General features: G+C 36.9%; 1 protein-coding gene across 1 annotated transcript in view; it reads left to right on the top strand.

Moving 5' to 3' along the window:
- The window catches only part of LOC150098686 (uncharacterized), an 81,551-nt gene that overhangs the window by 1,541 nt on the left and 57,881 nt on the right, over positions 1-22,129 (top strand). The window lies entirely within an intron of this gene.

The raw sequence follows: 22,129 nt of genomic DNA, 5'->3' as shown, positions 1-22,129 counted from the left end.
GTTTTCCAAACCTCAAGACCTTACATTTTGCTGCATTAAACTGACACCCCCATTCATTTGCCCATCTATCTAGCTTATTCAAATCCTTTTGCAGGGCTACTACATCTACACTATTACTAATAATCCTTCCCAGCTTTGCATTATCCACAGACAACTGAATATCCCCTTGCAATCCACTGGCAATGTCATTGATATAAAGGTTAAACAATATAGGTCCTAATACTGAGCCCTGTGGGACCCCACTTGTAATCTTCTGCCTCCATGAAACTGCTCCACCATACACAACTCTCTGATACCTATTAGACAGCAAATCCTGAATCCAGTTGACCAATCTGACATCCAGACCCATGTGCTGCAACTTAAATATCAGCTTATCATGTGGCACCCTGTGAAATACCTTTGCGAAGTCTAAGAAAATTGCAGTATATGCCTTTCCCTCATCTAATGCTCTTTGTATCTTTATCATAAAAGGCTAGCATATTGCTAAAACAAGAGCACCCTTTCACAAATCCATGTTGACTCTCACAGATAACATTACCCTCATCTGCCCAATGCTGTATACAGTCCTTCACTACTTTCCCCAATATCTTAACAACTACTGATGACACACAAACTGGCCTATAATTAGACACTTCCAGTCTGTTACCACCCTTATGCAATAGCACTATCATACCTTCCTTCCATTCTCTGGGCACCTTTCCTGCAGCCAGACTTTCATTGAAAAGCCAGGTTAAAGGCACTGTCAGTTCCCTAGCACATTCTCTCAAAACTCGTGGTGAAATACCATCCAGTCCCAAAGCTTTACTGACATCCAGAGTACTCAGTATCTGAAACACACTCTCCTCCTGTACCTCTAAACCTCGAACCTGCCCTATCCCTCTAGCATTAAAACTGATAGGATGAAATACTCCAATAAAGTGTTCATTGAATAATTCCACTATGTCCTCTGCATCAGTCACTCTATTCCCATTTTTATCCCACAATATCATTCTTCCACAGTCACTGGCCACATAGGTAAAAAATTCCCTAGGATTTTCTTTGGATTTTAGGGCCAATCTCCTCTCATATTCCAGTTTCGCTTGCCTTACCACACTAGTCACTCTTCTGGTCTGTGTCTTATATTCTTCATGCATCTTCTCTTCACCTGTCTCCTTATATCTATTCCATAGCCTCTTTTTTGCATGCAATTCCTGTTTAATATTGCTTGTCATCCGCTTTACTCCAAATTGTGTCCTCTTCTTCACTCTTGGTATACAACTTACCATTGCTGCTAACAAATATTCTTTCACAATTTCCCACGCATTAATGATATCCTGGCCTTCCAATTCCTCCCTCCATGAAACTTCCCAAAGTTGACGTCTAAGACTATTATAATCACCTGCTTTATAATTCCACATAAGTTCCCGTCTCTTTGATACTCCTGCATGTCTATTCATTTTCCAAGGTCAAAACCATATGGTTACTCTCTCCAACTGGTGGGAGAGATGTCATCTCAGTTATTATCAACTCTTCTGATGCTATAACCAAATCCAAAACTCTTGAACCTCTTGTTCCCTCTATTACATGTTGCCTAAGACATTTGTCTTAGACAACATGTAACAGAGGAAACATGTAACATGCAACAAAAATTCTAGAAATTCCATTCCCTTATTGCTACATGCACTTCCTCTCTCCAATTTATACTACTGTAGTTAAAATCTCCCATAACAATCATTCTTCTTGCACTTGTCAAACTTAACTGTCTAAACATCTTTTGGTCCCTATCCTTTGTACTTTTGGGTCTGTAGCAGCATCCCACTAAATATCCTGTCTTGCCTACCTCTACCTCACACCATATGCTCTCATAATCATTTGTCTTGCTTCCTTCCAAAGCCTCCACTCTTAGAGGACATAGGTCATCACTTATCATAAGCAGTACCCCAGCACCACACTTTCCCCTCCTATCCTGCCTAAAAATGCTGTACCCAGTGACTTCTATTCCTGTTATTTTATCCTCTTTTGTCAACTATGTCTCAGTGATCCCAATAATTTTTGGCCAGGCTGATGCTATCTGCACCACCAATTCCTATCCTGCCACCAATTCCCCACCAATTCCTATCTCTCAAAACTCGTGGTGAAATACCATCCAGTCCCAAAGCTTTACTGACATCCAGAGTACTCAGTATCTGAAACACACTCTCCTCCTGTACCTCTAAACCTCGAACCTGCCCTATCCCTCTAGCATTAAAACTGATAGGATGAAATACTCCAATAAAGTGTTCATTGAATAATTCCACTATGTCCTCTGCATCAGTCACTCTATTCCCATTTTTATCCCACAATATCATTCTTCCACAGTCACTGGCCACATAGGTAAAAAATTCCCTAGGATTTTCTTTGGATTTTAGGGCCAATCTCCTCTCATATTCCAGTTTCGCTTGCCTTACCACACTAGTCACTCTTCTGGTCGGATACTTCTGACATTAGTATAAAGCATGTATATGCCACTGTTTCTATACCCAGCATTATCCCCTCTAGACTCCACTGGGCTCAGTGTTACCTGATGTCGTCTCCCTTCTCCCAAGTAGGGAGACAACATAAATGCTTAATTCTTTTTAAGTATTTTCACAGGGAGTTGATTTAAAAATGAGTGACAAATAATATCTTCTCTAAAACTTTTTTTTTAACTTTGTATATCTGAAAGTCATTTATTTTCATATTATTATTATTATTAATGGTATATCCATGGAGTTCAGAGACAAACTATCATTCTCACACACAAAGACTATCATACCTCTCATATCATAACCCATTCACTGTTCAGGGAATGTGCAACTAATTCTGTCAATCTATTCCACTCATTTACCACTCTCTATGCAAAAATTTCTGATCTGTGTGCTTTATTATCCATAATCTTTCACAACTTCCACAGATGACTCCCAGTTCTCATATATTGAAAAATTTCCTTGGCATCAATTTTATAAAACCCCTTTAATATCATAAGTTTCTATTATGTCCATCCTCTTTTCTGCCTATCAACTAAACTTTGTAACCCACACACCTTGAACCTATCCCAGTAGGGAACATTCCACATTCTTGTCACCAGCTTAGTTACTCTTCTTTAAATCCTCTCTACCACCTCCCGATTAGGGTTACCACCTTTTGGTAAGTCTAATGAGGGACACACTTATCGAATATTAAAGTCTTCCCCTCTCTCAAATTAAAACATGAAAAAGCCAAAGTTCAATATGTAATTCTAACCTTATAAAAAATTAAAAGATTGAATACATTGGTATTGGTATTGGTATTAGTGATTTAATAATATTTGTATTTTAAAGTTTAGTTTCTATGATTTTACCTTAAAAATGCACAAAATTCACTATAATATCACTTGAAACACTTTTAATGTGGAGAAAATACTGAGGAGCACAAGCTTACCTGTTCTTGAAATTTGAGATTTGAAACTGTACTTCATATTTGATTTGGCTGCTTCTAAAAGCTGTCTGTTTTGTTTTGCTCAAACAAAATAGTCCTTTCAAGTATCTCTAACAGTTTTTGAAATGATGATTTCACTTTTTATGAGGTCAGCTGAGCACTTGTTTCTTGAGTCTCTCCATTTTAAATTCATACAAAGGCATTACTACCAGGAATGCTTAAAACAAACTATATGAGCTTATAGAGATTGGGAATGTTTTCTTTACCAGTATTCTGAATAATCTCCTTTCATTTCATACCTAAGGTTTTGCCTGCTGTATAGTCCACTTTAGTGGTATTTATTTTGTCACAACTCAGGCAGAATTCCTCATAAAACTCATCCAGGCTAAATCAGATTCTAGATTAAGTGATTTCACAGTCTCTTTGAGATGCTTGAAAGACAATTCACTTTGGAGGTTTAAGTTCTGCAGCAGACTAAAAAGATTGTTTTCTGTGAAGTCAAATGATTTCTCCAAATGGCTTAAAGTTTTCTCGTGGAACTTAAGAAAGTCTGACTTGCACTGATTGCTTTCTTGAGGGATCATGGCTTCTAATATCTCTTCAGTGGCATTTCCAAAGAACCTGTCCTCTTGTCTTTTAAGAAGTTTGTTTTGTAAAACACTGACTACTTCAAATGCCTCTGATGCACTCAAGTCTTCTTTTTCTAGGAGTTTGATACATAAAATGGTTGAAACATTTGAGAAAAATAAAAAGTATAGTTTGGCTTGGATGACCTTCATGCCATCAGATATTTTCCTCAGAAAAACAGGACATTCTTCAATGCTTTAAAAGTAGCTCTCAATAGCATCTCAGTTAAGTAAAAGTCTATCAGCTGCAGGTTTTAAGGAAAGCCATCTAGTACAAACATGCCTCAGAACCTCTTGCCATTCTAAATCAACAAACTCAAAATATCTCTGCAACTCTTCTCTCCTTTTGGCAGAACAAGAAAAGTAGTTATAAACTTTGAGAACAACTGTTTCTATATCTATATTTAGTGCATCACATGCATGCTTACACGTGTTATGTATGATGTGAGCTGAACAATTGGCTTTTATTATTTTGTTATTTGCCTTAGATAATAACTGATACACTGAATGTTTCTTCCCAAAATTAACACTGCCTTTGTCTGCGCTGTAGCTTGTGACATTGTCTAGGCTCAGGGAATGCTCTTAAAGACAACTTTTGATATTTAAAAAAACTGAATCTGAATTCTCTTCTGGATCCTCATAAAAATCAAGAACCTTACATTCAATGCCCTTTTCAGCTGTGAAATATCTTACACACAGAGGCCACAACTTTCTGTTACTTGCATCAGTTGCTATAGAAAAGTAACCTACTTTTTTTAGATCTCTGGTAACTTCGGAGACTGATTCAGGGGCCATTACATTGCAGACAAGCATTTTAGCCTTTGTCCTACCACATTGAACCTTTAAAGCAATTTAAGAGTCATTATATATAACAGGACACATTTTATTGGCACAATCCATACTTGAATATGATAAATTATGTTTCACTGCGTGATAAACCAAACCTTATTTTGCAGCTGTTACTGATTTTCTTTTCGTTTCAGATGATATAAAAAAACTTCTTTCCAATTTCATTCCCTGTTTGCTACTGTTCTCTTTCTTTGTGTGGATATTCACTGTTTGAATGTTTTTAACTTCATTTTCTCCACCATGTGCAATACTGAATTCACGGAAGCCAATATTACAGAATGCTTTAAAAGAGTTTGTTCCGTATGGCTTCAACCATGGATATTTCCCTTCCCAAACACTTCTGTACACACATAAAAGCTTCATTTTTTTGCTTTACTTCTCTTTTTCACTATCACTTGAAACATCGTGAAACTAATGTTGTGCAATACGGCTCCAGTTCACTATCAGTGACTAATGTTGTGCAGAAAGCAATTATGAAAAAAAGAAAAAGAAAAGAAATAACAATTTAGTATCCCACAAAACTTAAGAACATGCTATCTCTCAATCATTGATCATAATAATAACTTACCTCTTCCTCTGAAAAAAAAAATGCCACGACTTCTCCTTTAAACAATGAAAAATCAAGTCAAACTCAATGTAAAAAACAACCAACTCATAGCATTCATTCGTTGACGTTGAGCAAAGTCATATGTATCTAGATTTTAGAAGGCTATGATAATGTATAACATCACTGGGCAGTGATTTCACTGCTGCCAACATAATATACAATAATTATGGTGATAAATCACATAAACACATTAGGCCACGAACATGCTTATTTCATATTACAAGTAAAGATTATCAGTTAATCGAATCACAACTAGCATTACAATCTATGGGAATCTAAGTCATCTGAGCAGAATTTGATCAATGAAAACCCCAAAACACAGATATTTTTGCATGGTACACATTGTGGATATAAATTTAAAAATGTCACTAACACTCGCTAAGAATTCTCGCAAAATCACCGCATAAGTTGTCCCACTTAAGTGTAATTCGGGATGCTGAAATGTTTCTTAAAATTCGAGATGTCCCACCTAATTCAGGACAGGCGTCAACCCTACTCCCGATCCCCAAGAAACCCATTTTAGAAATCTGTGCACAGTGGTCAAGATGCAACTGAATCACAGCTTTATAAAGAGGGATAACTTCCTTATCTTTATTTGTTAGTACATTGTTCACCATTCAAGTAATTCTTTGAGCTATTTTACTGGTTTGAGGGCAGATGTCCAAGATTTTTTGTCCTTTTATAAGTTTGTCCAAGGGAACACTTGTCTGGTCGGACATTTTGTCCAATCTCAATTTGTCCTATATATCACTGTCTTATATATTACTATGTTCAATCTAGATTTTTTCTGAGTGAAAATGCCAGAGTAATTCTGAGCCACTTGTTTTAATTTCTACAAGATATGTATGTGAGCTTTTAATTATAACAAATCAAATAAGGAAACAACAGAATTAATTCAGAAATGACGTGAAAATGAGATAATGGATTTTGAAATCTGTCGTGTTTGGAGAATTTAGTCTTCCTCATTGACTACCTTGGCTGGGTTTACCTTCAAACGATAAGCGATTGACCCCAGGTACATGTTGAATCTGTTTTCAGCCTTGTACTGAGGATATTGCTGTACTAGGGAGAAAATGCGTTCTTGGTTACGCAGGTAGAGGCTATTCACAGGACCCGTGATATTTCATTGACCTCGAAGAAGGTATGTTATATCTTGTTTGTTCTGCCTATGTTTCTCCTTCAGGGAATTGATGAACCTCCAATAATAATAAATTTAGTTTAATCCTTTATCCAAGTGTGAGCAAACAAAGTTTGCGCTTGAAAGTATCTTTAGGACTGGGGTAAGGTGGTACAATAGCGGGCAACTCATTGCAAAGGTGGAGCAAGCTAACATCACTCCTATCTCAGTATCTCCCATAATGCAAACCACATCTCCTTGCGGATATGTATATTGTTATGCATTAAGGGAAGGGCCACTACTCAAACTAGTTTCGACCTTTATTGAGGTCTCTTCAGTGGGAGCCAGGCCCAAGTGGAGATACCAGGCAGAAGCATTAGCAAGGTCATCTCTACCTATAGGAGTTGCCAAATGGTGTGCCACCTTTTTATTAAATTACTCTGGATTTAGAGAATGATGTTGAAAGTTTATTTTTCACTTGGTTAGACTATAATAAATTTAGTTTAATCCTTTATCCAAGTGTGAGCAAACAAAGTTTGTGCCTGAAAGTATCTTCAGGACTGGGGTAAGGTGGTACAACACCGGGAAACTCGTTGCAAAGGTGGCGCAAGCTAACATCACTCGTATATCAGTATCTTCCATAATGCAAAACACATCTCCTTGCGGATATGTATAATGTTATGCATTAAAGGAAGGGCCACTACCCAGACTAGTTTCGACCTTTATTGAGGTCGATGAGCCTCCAAAGTGATGGATGGTAAACCACGATCAACTTTTGGAATTTGTTATGAGAACCTTCTACAGAATTGTTGGTTCTCTGTGTCCCATTCATGACCAAATCATGGCCATTCCATACCTCAGGTGAAAAGCGAGCGTTTTCTGCCCCCCCATGCCCTCGAGCTCGACGCCATCTGATGTAAACATGTTCAATATACTCTATCATTCCTTCCAGGTCTTCCAAAACACTCTCTGCAATGTAGTGTAGTCAAATACTTCAAGTACGTCATCAATTGGCACAAATAGCAAGCCGAACAGCAATAATGCTTCTTCACGTATAGGACTTCCTGCAACTTTATACTGCTGTGACAGACCCAAAGCTGCCATATGTCGCCAAAGGGCCTGAGAAAAGTGAAATAGACACTTTATATTTGCATTAGGAAATATCTCCCATGCAGCATTCATATTCGCCAGCTCGAAATCCATCATAACAGTATGTGGATTCACAATGATTCCTGCTTGTTTTGCAGTGTTCACAACATGCTGGTATATTGACCGATATGTAGTTTCAGTTTTTGCGGGAGTTATAGCATACACCAGAGGCATGACATGCTCTCAAAATATTCCATGCATAGTAAACAACTGAGCAAATTGTGAGGTTGTAGTTTTAAATTTGCCATTGGAGAAGATGTCACACGCTCCAAGTAATCTTAGGTTCTTTGTTGTGGCAAAACCAAGAAGATGATCCTCATCCTGTACACCAGAATCATAAAAAAGAAATCTGTCATGATTTAATGTTAGTTGATATTCTTCTGGTATCTCAACGCCAACCAAATTTGCGGGAGTATGAGGCCTTGCAGTGTTCTGCCATCTGTTGACTTGCCTTCGTAAACTATTCCTCTCTGGCAACATAAGTAATACTTCATCTTGCTGAACTTGTCCTATAACTATATGCATAACGTGTGAGGGTGGACCATGCATATTGTCTTGCACCCTTCTCTTTAGATTATTTTTAACTTTCCTAACCTCTCCGTCCGCGCCTGATTCATGTTTGTGATCGTCCTTGCCGTCTTTATACACCAGAATGTTGCCTAAACTGGCAGTTGTGATGCACCTAGCATTGCAACCGTCACAAACTTCTCATCGCCAATACTGTCTAGTCTTATTCTTGTTATAAGAATGAAAATGATAACAATAATTTTGTTGATAAAGCATTGGTTTACCCCTGTCACTCATCACAATTTCTGCCATATTCAGCACTGCCAAATTTTAAGGAAAAAAATGCTAACGTCAATTGACTATTATCAATTGACAAGTTGCTTATAACTCCTTGGACTAATATGAAGAATTGAACAAATAGCATTGGACGAATAACCTCAAACCCAGGTGCTTTCAGGGCATTTCATCCAATTATTTTCAATTGGACAAATAGCATTGGAAGGAATAGGATTGGATGAAATGTCCTACTGGACAAGAAAAGTAATGGACGAAATCGAGGGAATGGACGAGATTTTGATTGGAAAATAATTGGCCGAACTGCCCTGAAACCATTTTACCAACTTTTGCAATGTGTGTTTCTGAACCTCAACTCTCTGTCCACCATTACCCAAAGTCCCTAGTCTCATCAATTTCCTGCAATCCAATAACAACAACATGGTACACCATATGCAACATTTGCAATATGCAACCTGCAGTGCATAACCTTACATTTTGCAACATTCATTTGACAATCATTATCCTTTGCCCACAATGCCAATTAATTTAAAGCATCCTGCAGAAATTCTATTGTTATATTTTATGGTTGTCTACTGTGCCATTGTAACATTTTATTTCCTTACTGTCTTGTATTTTAAATTCAACTGCACCTTTATTAACCTTGTACGCGCTGCACTCCCAGCATCTAACTTTACACTGCTTTACCTTTACTTTAACTTTAATCTGCTTAACATACGTCTCACTATTAATCCTACCTAATTTTATTCTGTGTTCCCACTGCTAGTAAACAGACTTTAAGTTATCAACCTATCTACGATATACAGATTACCAATTCTTGCACTAATCAATCAGAAAAATTTATTTTGATTAATGACTGCACCATTCTAATTGTTTATGTAGTTTGAGAATTAAGGTAAGGAACACATGCAAGATCTTATTTAATACAAATATTTTCCTATAGCAAGTCATGGCAATTCTCAATCTAAAGTGCACACAGGTTTGCTAATTTTTTAGAGATAGTGCACTGGCAATAGATCAGGCAAAGTAGTTAAACAAACAAAACATTTTATTTTAAGCTAGTAAGAAAGTACAGTATACACATATCTAGGGGGAGAGGTAGTCTTTCTCAACCTATTCAAATACACAGTAGCTGCAACATACAATTTAGAACTTTGCACATAACAGTTACTTGATTCCATCACAAAGCTAACTTATTTATAATACATATGTAGCTATTCCATAGGTTACATCTTAACTTAATTCCTTCCATTATATGTACACATTTACAATCAATATACCTCTTTTGTAACCATAACTCATTACTTAACATTTCAATAACAAATACCTGTAAGCACACTCATTACACATACTAATTACAATGATACCTTTCCAAAACATTAACAAAATGTGCTTACTTACAATAACCTTTTACATACACCTTTCAGTCAATTGCACAAAACTTCAGATACATCTTCGTCATCGGTTACGATCATTGCTTGGACTTTGTGGCGGTTCTCACTCTGGGAATTGCTGGAGAAGATCGGAGTGATTCTTCTGTCAGTACTGCCACTGTGATTTCCCATCAGTAACAGGAAAGGAACTGCTGAAGTCTTTGTTATGACCACGGAAGTAGCACTCTCCTAGCACGACCATACATTCAAACAGGAGCTCCATCTATAACAGCTTTGCCTCCACACACCTGGAACTCCATCCTCTGAGAAAAGAATGGATGGAGTTCCACACACCTGGAACTCCATCCTTTTCTCAGAGGAAAGGATGGAGTTCCAGGTGTGTGGAACTCCATCCATTCTTTTCTCAGAGGATGGAGTTCCACACACCTGGAACTCCATCCTCTTAGAAAAGAAAAAAAAACTGACAGTCTAAAAATCAAGAACCCTCTTGGTCCATCTCAGTCCTCTTATATCTTCTCTAATCAAGTTCCAAAGGAGTGGAAGGAGGGCAAGATTGTGCCATTTCATAAAGGAGATGATAGAACTCCAGCTTCAAACTATAGGCCTATCTGTGTGTCAGGTGTTGTAATTAAGTTGTTGGAGAAGCTTGTGAGAACTAGGATTCAGAATTGGGTTGACAACAATGGTATTGTCTTTCATGGACAGCATGGATTTACTAAAGTGAGGTCATATTTTAGTAATCCACTTACTTATTACAATACGGTGACTGCTTCCATGGACAGAGGAGAAGGATACACAGTCTTATACTTAGATTACCACATGATAAGTTGATAGTCAAACTAGAGTGGATAGGGTTAGATATTAGATTGCTGCATTGGATTGGAGACTGGCTATCTGATAGGTATTAACAAGTTGTGTATGAGGGAGCGATATCCAGGAAAAGGAAAGTCACTAGCGGAGTGCCTCAGGGGTCTGTTTTAGGGCTATTACTGTTTAACTTGTATATTAATGATATTAGTGAAGATTTGGATGGAGATATTCAGTTGTTTGCAGATGATGCAAAGTTGGAATGAACCATGAAGAGTAGAGAAGATGTTGTGGCCTTACAAGAAGACTTGAATAAAATGAGTGATTGGGCATGGGAATGGGGATGTAATGAGATGCAGAATTCATGCTTGGTGAGGATATATTGTCGGAGGTGGAGGAAATAAGAGATCTGGGGGTGATAGCGGATAAGGATCTGAAATTTAGGGGGGACACAGCCAAAATTGTGAAGACAACATAAAGGCTTCTGGGAATGATGCAGAGGACACTGACTTATAGAAGTAGGGAGATTCTTGTTCCATTGTATAAGGCCACACATGGACTATTGTGTCCAGATTTGGTCACCGGGTTTTCAGAAGGATGAAGAGATGTTGGAAAGGGTCCAGAGGCGACTGACTAAGGTAGTTTCTAACCTCTGGAATGTCGAGTATGAGGAAAGATTGAGAAGATGCAACTTGCAGAGTCTGGTGGACAGGAGAAAGAGGGGAGATATGATAGAGACCTATAAGTTATTAAGGGGTTGTTATGGGATCAATGCTGGAGAGGTTCTACAGAAAATAGTGGGAGATCAGGGAAGAACCAGAGGTCATCCCTGGAAACTGTATAAAGAGGGTGTTAGCAGGGGAGTGAGAAGCAGGTTTTTTTTCATGCAGAGTTGTGAATGATTGGAATGCCTTCCCTGAGAGTGTGGTATCTGTAGAGAATTTGAGTGTGTTTAAAGCATGGTATGATGAGCTGTGTGTGTGTGTGTGTATGATAAGAGGACCTCCTAGATGAGTCTTTGACTCCATGCGGTCTTGGGTAATAATGATAATAATAATAATTCTTTGTTACTATGGTATAGTTTCCAGGATTACTTGCCAGCATGATGTCACTTCGGCTCCCTCTGCTTGTGTGTCTCTATCGTGGTTGCATATTTTCATGTTTGCAAGACTTGGCAAACATTTGTTTTTTCTTAGTCATCATTCTAATTTCTGGGAATCCCCTTTTTTCCATTTTACATTCAACTTAATGGAAATTATTTTATGTATTTTACAGAAAATTTATTTCATTTATTTAATTACCACATAAATTCTATTTTATATATGTTTGGAAAGCTCTTTAAAATCGAACTCGATAAGTTAATTAATTTAACGAGTCACAAGAAATTTTATACTATATCACCTTTATTAACTATTATTCTCCCCAATTTTCCATCATCAGCAAACTGAATATCTCTGCTTAAATCTTTCCCTGTATCATTGGTATACAAATTAAAGAGTAGCAACCCTAGCACAGAGCCTTGAGGTACTTCACTAGTCAATCTCATTCTTCTAGATTCTACTCCACCATAGACTACTCTTTGGCATCTGTCTCTCTGTCTGTCAGCCACCTCTTTATCCATACCATTTGCTCTAATTTTTTTGTAAAGTTTTATATGGTATTCTCCCAAATGCCTTTGCAAAGTGCAGTAGTATCATGGTGTATACATTTCCTTTATCCAGTTCTGCTGTCACTTCATTGTAAAATGTGAATAAATTACTAAGGCAGGAAATTACCCTTTTCAAAGCTGTGCTTCCAGTATAGGTTATTGTTTCCCTATCCATCCACTGTTAGATTTTACTTTTAACCAACATTTTCGATACTTTAACAACCACCACTAATGTACCAATCGGTCTGTAGTTTGCTATTTTCTGTGTTAGAGTCACCTTTATGCAATGAAACTGGCTTATCCTCTTTCCACTTCCCTGTAATCCTGCCAGAACTGATACTTATATATCAGAAGCAATGCCAGTTCTTTTGCACATTCACAAAATTGGCTGCTACTGTAGGTTCGAGATACACAGAAAAAAAAAAGCAGTGCCATGCATTAGCAGATTAGTACAGTGACTGCAGGACAAATAATTTCGGGGGACTTCAACTGTGGGGATAGATTCGAAAGAGGAAAGAATACATGGCGGAATGGAAATGGAATTTATACAACTACTAAGAGGCAGTTATCTGAAACAGCACATGATGGAGGAGTTTGATACTGCAAGATCTAATAGCATCAAAAGACGTATCCATAATCAAGGTGGTTGCTCTGTATCTAATTGGGGAGAGTGATCATGCAGTTTTATCTTGCCAAGTTAAAAAATAATGGTAAGACTATACAGGTCATTGTTGTAGTGCTTCATTAGTAGCGTTTCCGATAAATGTAGTGAAACAGGATTGCAAAGGGACTTTTTTTAAGCGCCTGTGTAGCGGAATTGGAAGAACGACGGTATGTTGCACCCTTCGATTGGAAAGGGCACAAGTTCGATTCTCGTTGTGATGGGAGAAATCTTTATATACAGACATTTTCAATTGAAGGTACGTTAGCCAATCTCATATGGAGATAGCAGGGCTTTTTCTCCTGGAAACTCAGGTTTTTCTTCCCACATACAGACAAATCGGCCCTTCAGAACGCACGTAATTTACAAACAAAAAATACTAGCTGTGGTGGTGGTGGGCAGTAGATGGTGCTGATGTTGTTGATTGGTAGTAAAGGTTTGGTGTAGTGGTGGAGATGGAGAGTTGTACAATAGGGTGTCCTCCCGCGATGAGTCTTCGGACTCCTTGGAGGTGTCATGTATAATAATAATAATAACAAGTTGCTAGATGTGTGGAATTTTCAGTAAAGAATGGGATATATGTGAAGCCTACAGAACTTGTCGAAATTGTCACACTTATCAAAACTACTTATTGAAATTGTCACACTATAAAAGATGCTTAACAATGAATTTGCCAAGAGGCATTGAAAACCTAGATGTGCTACTGATTTCCATCTTTATTAAAATCTTCATTAAAATAAACATTTTCAGTACATTAATTGTTACATAAAAAACTGGAAGTGAAGGATGTCAGAAGTGTATTGGAATTGGTTAGTCTTTAGGATTTTCTTTGGGACAATATCTCTTAACCAACTCATACTAATGCCAATACTAATTATTTTATGCACTATATATGTGTGTGTGTGTGTAAAATAAAAATTGGCAGCAGATCTTGTTACTTTTTTCATAAAGTCGACCAAATTACTAAAACAGGAGTGCCCCTTAACAAATCGATGCTGGCCTGCATAAATATTTGCCTCATCTTCCCAGTTCTGTATATGAGTTCTTACCAGTTTCTCCAAAATCTTAACAGAAATGGAAGAAATACAAACTGGTCTGTAGTTTGATACTTCTATTCTACCACCACCCTTATGCAATGGTCTTACCCTTTTCAGGCACCTTTTCCATTGCCAGACATTCATTTAATAAGCCAGTTCACTGAAGCTGTCAGTTTCCTTAAAATGCTTTCCCAAATCCCTCTCTAGTTCCACTGCCTTATTGACATCCAGAGTACTTAGTATTTGAAACACATTTACCTCATGCACTCCCGAGCATTGAACCTTCCCCATCCTTCTAGTAATAAAACCTCCTTTTTCAGGTTGAAGTATCTAACTAAAGTGATCATTAAAAAAAAATCTACTGTGTCATATGACCTCCATTTTCATTTAAGTGTTATTCTTCCACATTGATTTCTTCTCCTACAGGCCACATAATGAAAAGGTCTTGGATTTTCATTGGCTTAGGGATTAATCTCCCCTCATTCCAGTTTTGTCTTTCTTGCTGTACTAGTTACTTTCCTGGCCTGAGTCTTATATTCCTCATGCAGCTGCACTCCACCCCTCCTTCTCTTTATAATTCTTCCATAACCTCGTTTTCATCTGCAGCTGCTGTTTGATTTCATTGTTATTATTATTCTTTATTTTATAATAATACAACAACAGAATGGTTATTCTCTTTCAAAGAATTTACATGTACACAGAAGGATATAAGCACAAACTTCCAATGTCATACAACTTTCATTACAAGGCTGCTTACATTTTGTTACAAACAGTTAGTAGTTATGTGTATAATTTTTCATTCACCTCTTCAATAAATGATAATGACAATAATATATATATATATATATATATATATTTAAATACATTACAATAACTTTATCATCATCATATATACAGAGTATTTACAGATATCAATTCAAATTAAGCACAAATGCCAGCCTGGCTGGCAAAGTGGTTAGTGTATCCGCTCTCCAGCCAAAAGGCTGTGGGTTCGAAGTTGCAGTTAGTTGGTGGATTGAAGGAGTTGTAGAGCAGGTGCCCTTCCTCGATGAGTCTTTGGACTCCCTGGAGGTGTCTAATAATAATAATAGCTATTTTTATGTAACCATACATAAATGATAATACAAATGATGCATTTTCCAATTTTATGAATGTATTTACTCTACAGGAAAACTTTTTTTATAATAATCAAAATATTTTTTACAATGAGTGATATCCTTTTTAATAATATTGGTTTCAAATGAGGTATAATGCAATTGCATATATCCTTGAAGCACGTGCTAAGCTTACCTGAGGATGACATCCTCAGGTAAGCTCAGCACATGTTATTGTGCTAAGTTAATATGTTGCATTCTTGGCAGTAGTTCATATGTATTCCACACATACATGCACATGATACCCAGAAATTTCACGTTGCATCACTGTACTTGGAAGTCAGTTAGTGTAGTGTGTATATTTCTCTTTCGTGGTGTAACCTTAGGGATCATTTTAGAGTACTATGACTTGCAAGGGTTCTGTTTTCAAAAGGCAATGTATTTAGTATATCTGGAATATAAAAATTACAGATGGTTTTTCCATAATAGTTGTTGTATTTATATGTAATATAGTTAGTTGCCTGAGGACTGGCACAGGTTTCTATGTAGCTGTTAATATTTTGTATTCTGCAATGCAAATAAAGTTGGCATAATCTCTTTGCTCCTAGAAGATCAACTTAAAATCATAGATTTTGTCTTGTCACAGTTTAATATTTCAAAGTATTTGTGGCACAGCTATTAAACAACAGAATTACATGATAATCACAGTAATGAACTTTAATGAAAGCATAAATATTTCATAGTGATAATAACAGTACCTCATCAGTCTGTAAAAACAAATCAAATCAAAGAACAAGGAACACAAGGTACATACAACAGTCAGTTTACATTAAACATAATTGCTGTGTGCAAGAAATTAATATTAATAAATAATATTAAAACTATTTTTGATGATTACATAAAATGAAAATCTCCAAATGTTTGGGAGAGAGTGGCAAGTATTATGATTCAGGTTAGGCTAGTGTAAAAGGCCTTCCTAACTTTCTTTGAAAAGGCATTCATATTTAAAACTGCTTTGTGAAGAAGATAAGCTTCATCCCACAGGATAACGTGTTTAGTATCGGTACTGTACTGTGCTAGACTAGAGCTTTTGAGGATATTTTTTTCTAAGCAGTGTTGATTAGATCTATGAAATCCTCCAAGAGAGTTTTTGTTCCGTTTAATTTCTGGAAACTGTACTGTGTTTTAGGAATGATATCAATTTTTTCTGTATAGGTAGCAAGTTTATTAAAAATAATCATCTCCATAAACTCATTGATAACTAGTATTGTAGTTATGGTAGTTGCTGACTGAATTTCATTTTCCTTGTTTCTATACATTGCTTGGAAAGAAGTTAATTGACATCATAGTGTGATAAACAAACAGCCATATTGCACACCTTAATATGATGTAGCACCTCTTTTCACTGCAGCAATCCTACATGGCATATTTTCCACAAGCATATGATAGTGATCAGTGAGAAATTTGGGCCATTTTCCTGTAAGCATGTAATGAGATCCTGGGTTGTTGTGACATCACACCGCCACTTCCGAATTTTGTTGGATGGCATGTCAGCCCATGTAACATGTGAATGTGCAAGAGAATTGGCACTGCTTCTGATGAAGTTTTTCAATCTAAGTTTTAGCTCTGGTAGAGTTCCAAGGGAGTGGAAAGAGGGTAAGATAGTACTATTGCATAAAGGTGGCTCTAAGACTGAAGTACCCAATTACAGACCAATTAATGTATCAGGAGTGGTTGTTAAAGTATTGGAAAAGTTGATGAAAGGTAAAATACAGCAGTGGGTGCATAGGTATGAGATACTCTATAGTGGGCAGCATGGCTTTGTAAATGGTAGGTCCTGTCTTAGTAAGTTATTCACATTTTATAATAAAGACAGCAGAACTGAACAAAGGTAATCACTACACCATGATACTGTTCAACTTTGCCAAGGTACTGGGCAGAATACCACATGGAAAACTATTACAAATGGATATAAGGCTAGTAGTATTGATGGGGGGGGGGTTATGAACAGACACCAGAGAGTAGTATATGTTGGCGTGGAATCTAGGAGAATGATGGTGATTAGTGGAGTACCTCAGGGTTCGGCACTAGGGCCACTACTGTTTAATTTGCATATCAGTGACTTAGGGAAAGATTTAAGAAGGGATATTCAGTTATTTGCTGATGATGCAAAACTGGGGAAGACAATAGTTAATAAAGGTGATAGATTTCCTGCAGGATGATTTAAATAAATCAGCATTGTGGGCACAGAATAATGATTGTCAACTGAATGTTGCAAAATGTAAGGCTATGCTCCAATTTACAGAATGAATGTCATTTAGCTGCAGAGGTTCGCTAATAGTGTTACCTAACATTAGAACTACATCCCATAGTCTCACATCACTATGTTCCTTATACAATCCTTATGCTGTTGTGAATTTAATAATTTGCACTGCAGTTTTACAGAGTTAAATTCTTGATGCATACCATACCTTAAACACATTCAAATTCTCTGCAGACACCACACTCTCAGGCAAGGCATTCCAATCATACACAACTCTGCATGCAAAAAACCTCCTTCTCACTCCCCTGCCTCACACCCTCCTTATACAGCTTCCAGGGATGTCATCTGGCTCTCTCCTGATCTAGCTTGAGATTTTGCTTGAGTAAATTTGTTCTCCCCTCAGTAGCAACATTTTCGTTAGTCATGTTTTGCATTAGACTTATGTTTCCAGGTAGGTTTGGAAAGGCCATAACATGCATAGTGAAGATTTCAGAGCTGGTTTTTTGCTTCATGACTCTCCTTCTCCTTAGTTCTTTAAGCTGCTTATGCTGCCTGTTAACAATGGTGATGTCCTTTGTTCTTCAATCACTGTTGACCACTGTCTGCACCTGAATTTTGAAAATTATATAATTTGAAAACTATCTATTCGACAGAGTTTGGTAATTTATACATACATATCTTCAGCTTGTTGAGTGGCAGCTTTAACACTTCCAGGTTAATTAGTAAGGGGGGAAAACTCCCTTATAACATACAGATAAAAACATTAATCCTATCTTCAATGCTAGATTAAGCTCTTCTGAAAAGAGTGGGATGTCCTTCTTTTACTGTTTGTGTTTTGGTGTATACGTGCATGTGATGTTTTCCCTGTAATCTATGTAACTGATCGTGTTTAGCCTTTTGGTTGTTCTATGGATGTTATGAGCTAATTGTGTTGATACCACTTTCATTCTTGTTTTAGTGTTCAATGACTGTTTGGGTTCATAGTTTAGCTGACAGGCAGAGGAAACTGGGAGGATATGATAGAAACTATAAATCAATAAAGGGATTCTGTATGATTGGCACAAAAGAAATTTTTCAATACATGTGAAGTAGTTGGAAACAAGGGATCACATTTGGAAGTTGTCTAAGAGTATTTAGTTAGTAAGGATGTGCAGACTAGGTTCTTTACTCAGAGAGTGGTAAATGAGTAGAATGGATTTCCAGAGGAGGTTGTGAGTGCCGCAACAGTAAATAAGTTTAAGGAAATGTATGAGGGGTTTTATGCTAATGGATAGCATGGGTCTCCCATGATGAGTCTTTTGACTCTATGGAATACCTGTATAAATAATAATAAAACTGAAGCACCTTGTTCATGGAAATAGTGGTGTGAGATATGAAGAAAGAGAATAGTAATGCAAGAGGAATAGGAGAAGTTGGAGTGGACAGAGAGACCAGCATAGGGAGAGTAGATGTTAGAAGTGGTAATGAATGTATGTATGGTAATGCATATGTATATTCCCATGATCATCATGGAAATGGAATGGATCAGGACATGAGTGAGAGTAGTTGAGACTGAGAAGATATTTGGAGTAAGTGGTAATAAAGATGATTGGGAAAGGGCAGGTGTGATAGAGACATCGCAAGCAAGTGACTTGGGTGGGACTGGTCTATGACCAGTCCCACCCAAGTAAAAAATAGAAAACCCACGCGTGAGTGGGTTTTCTACATACAGTGAAGGAAAGGTTACCATTAGGAAGGTGTGTTACTAAAGTGTCTAGGAAGGGTAAACTATGGTTATTTTTCTTTATGTGCTACCTACATCCCACAAGATGATGATGATGATCCCACAAAAAATACAAGTTAAAAAATTAAAAACTTACTTAAAAAGTATCTTTCTGGCCATCAGACATTACAAAAAAAGTCAAACCTTTTGGTTCTTGTATCCCTCCCCTACTAATATGCTTTACCTAAAATCCACAAACCTAATTCTCTCCTAAGACCTATAGTAGATGCCACTGATGCTCCATGATACAAATTGCCAAAACAGCTGGCTAACTCTGTTATCCCCCCCCTCACTGGACTTATCACATCCTATATGAAAAAACCCATTTTAAGACCTTGATTGAAAATCTAACTTTAAACTTAACACTCTTAAAAACAGTGTTTTTCTTCTGATATCTTAGATCTCTTTTCCTTTGCTCTGGAAGAGCAAAATTTACAAACACATAGAGGAATCCTGTCAAATGCTTTTGCAAAATCCAGCATTATCACTGAGTAGCCATTTGCAGTTTCCAATTCTGTTGTCACTTTATTATAAAAAAAGTAAGCAAATTACTAAGGCAAGACCTACCCTTCACAGAACCATGCTGCCTTTCGTAAAGTATCATATTCCTGTACCCAATTCTGAATTCTGTGTTTTAACCAACTTCTCCAGTATCTTAATCACCACTCTTGAGATATTAATTATCCTATTATTTGCTGCTTCTCTCATGGAGCTTCCTTTTTGTGTAGTGGGATATTTTGCCTTCTTTCTACTCCATTGGACCCTTACCATTTAATTTAATTTAAGCCTTACCAGAGGCTTAAATTAAATGGCTTGGTCAGAGGAGTTAATAATTCCCTTGCACATTCTCATAATGCATGGGTTGATATGCCATCTAATCCTATGACTATGTTTGCATTACTGCATAAGGTTCAATGATATTCTAAGCATTTCCATCTCTTCACACTCTGTTCTCCCATTGGTCATCGTCACATCCAAAATGATAACTCAGTAACTCAACTATTTGGTTTTTGCTTCTGTTACTTACCCACCATCAGCACTTTTTTAAAAATCATATTTCCATAGTGATTCCTCCTTATACTTGTCACATAGCAAAAGAACTGTTTAAGATTTCTTTTAGCCTCATCAGCTAGCCTTCTTTCATAATTAGGTTTGGCCTTCCTTACTGTAAAGGTCTATCTCTGCCTTGTACTGCTTGGGAGCATCCTGATTACCATTTCTTTATACTCCACAACTTTTTTTCTTTGTTGGTAACTCCTGCTTAATGGTACTATTCATCCATTCTTCCTGATTTATCTTTCTAACTCTGTGTATAGAGTAGGATACCACTTTCTTCAAACTCCCATTGATGAGTCCCCATGCACCACCACCATCTCACTTCTACAAATTCTTATTCCATGGCATTGCTAAAAGCTGACTCCTCAGCTTTCAACAATCTTCCTGGAGCAACCCTGTCATTCATTCTCTGGCAGAGCAGTAGGCCTTTGCATGCTGTCGGCTTTCTTGTTGCCATGGAGAGCTGAGGCTTGGCATGAGGTGGACTTACCTTTGACTGTGTGGGGGGCTGAGGTTCAGCTCAGTGTCTCAGGAGAAGCTAAGGACTATTGAGATTTTGAGAGCTTATTGTGCTATGCTACAGAGTGGCCTTGTTTAGGTTACTCATGGGTTTTTGGAATTCTGAAGATATTGACCCAATGAAATCCTTAGTAAAGGTCAAAATGGTCTAGATAGACCCCCCCCCTTACTGCATACCATTATGCAGATCCTTTCAGATGTGCATAATACTTTGCATTATAGATACAGCTTCTGTATAATACATCTATATTATAGATACAGCTTCTATATAGATACAGCTTTGCATAATACAGCTTCTGTATATAAGTAGCCTAATCATGACGATACTTCATGTACAAACTTTGTTTGCTTACACTTGGATAAAGAATTAAACAAGAATATAATTTCTTTACAACTATAATTTACTTTGTAACTATGTGGAAAAAACTTTCATCAGTCCATACACAGTATAAATTTTGATAAACTTCCCTTTGTAATGTGCATACATATCAGCATTGATATTAATATCCTTTGGAAAGAACTGGCTTTAAGCCTTGTGTTGGAAGAACCTTTATAAGGAAGAGCATTTCAACTGAAGGTGAATTAGCTGGTTTCACATGGAGGTGATGGTATTTTTCCCCCTCACAATCTTAGGTTTTTCTTCTTATAAAATGAACAAACTTGCTAGTGTAAATATAATTCACTGGCCTTTAGCCTTAGTTGCTTTAGTTACAGTTCCAAACAATCCAATCTGATCCTAACAACAATTCTTCTTGTCCATACTATATAGAATAAAAATGTGATTTTATACAGAATGATCAAAAAATAGCTTAAGAAATAGTCTTCAACTTTATGCAGCTAACATATTCAGATTATTCTCTGTATTTTGGATCATTATATTATTGCATGTTGCATGCTGCACATTACACAAATTTAAGCATTGCCTTGACTCCTCCATTCAGTGAGTTTTAAAGTCCAAAAATGCACTGCCTAATAGAGTTACTCTAACTAGCATGTTCTGTGTATTAGCATACAGAAATTCACTGAGTTAAAAGGGTTTTTTTTATTATTAATTGTGCTGACTAGTCATATTTTGAATTTTTTTTCTAATTGTAAAGCAGTTGCATAATTGGTCATTAAATGCTTCTTTGAAATAGCAGAAGTTATTTATTCATAAGATCATAATGGAAATTTAGTTTGTAAATGGGCTTTGAGATTTATCGAGATATTGGACTGAATTTGAGTTTTTAATATTTTATGCTTAGCTTTTTCTAAAGCCAGATCACATTTGATGTGAGTGTAAATATTAGGATGTACTGTATAATAGTCGCATTAGTATTAAAGAA

The sequence above is a fragment of the Typopeltis vanoorti genome, chromosome 15, assembly GCF_054136105.1.
Source record: "Typopeltis vanoorti isolate ZY-2024b chromosome 15, IOZ_Tvanoo_1.0, whole genome shotgun sequence".
NCBI classification, from domain to species: Eukaryota; Metazoa; Arthropoda; class Arachnida; order Uropygi; family Thelyphonidae; genus Typopeltis; species Typopeltis vanoorti.
Note: the sequence above shows the minus strand (reverse complement) of the source record. Positions and strands in the feature narration are given on the sequence as shown.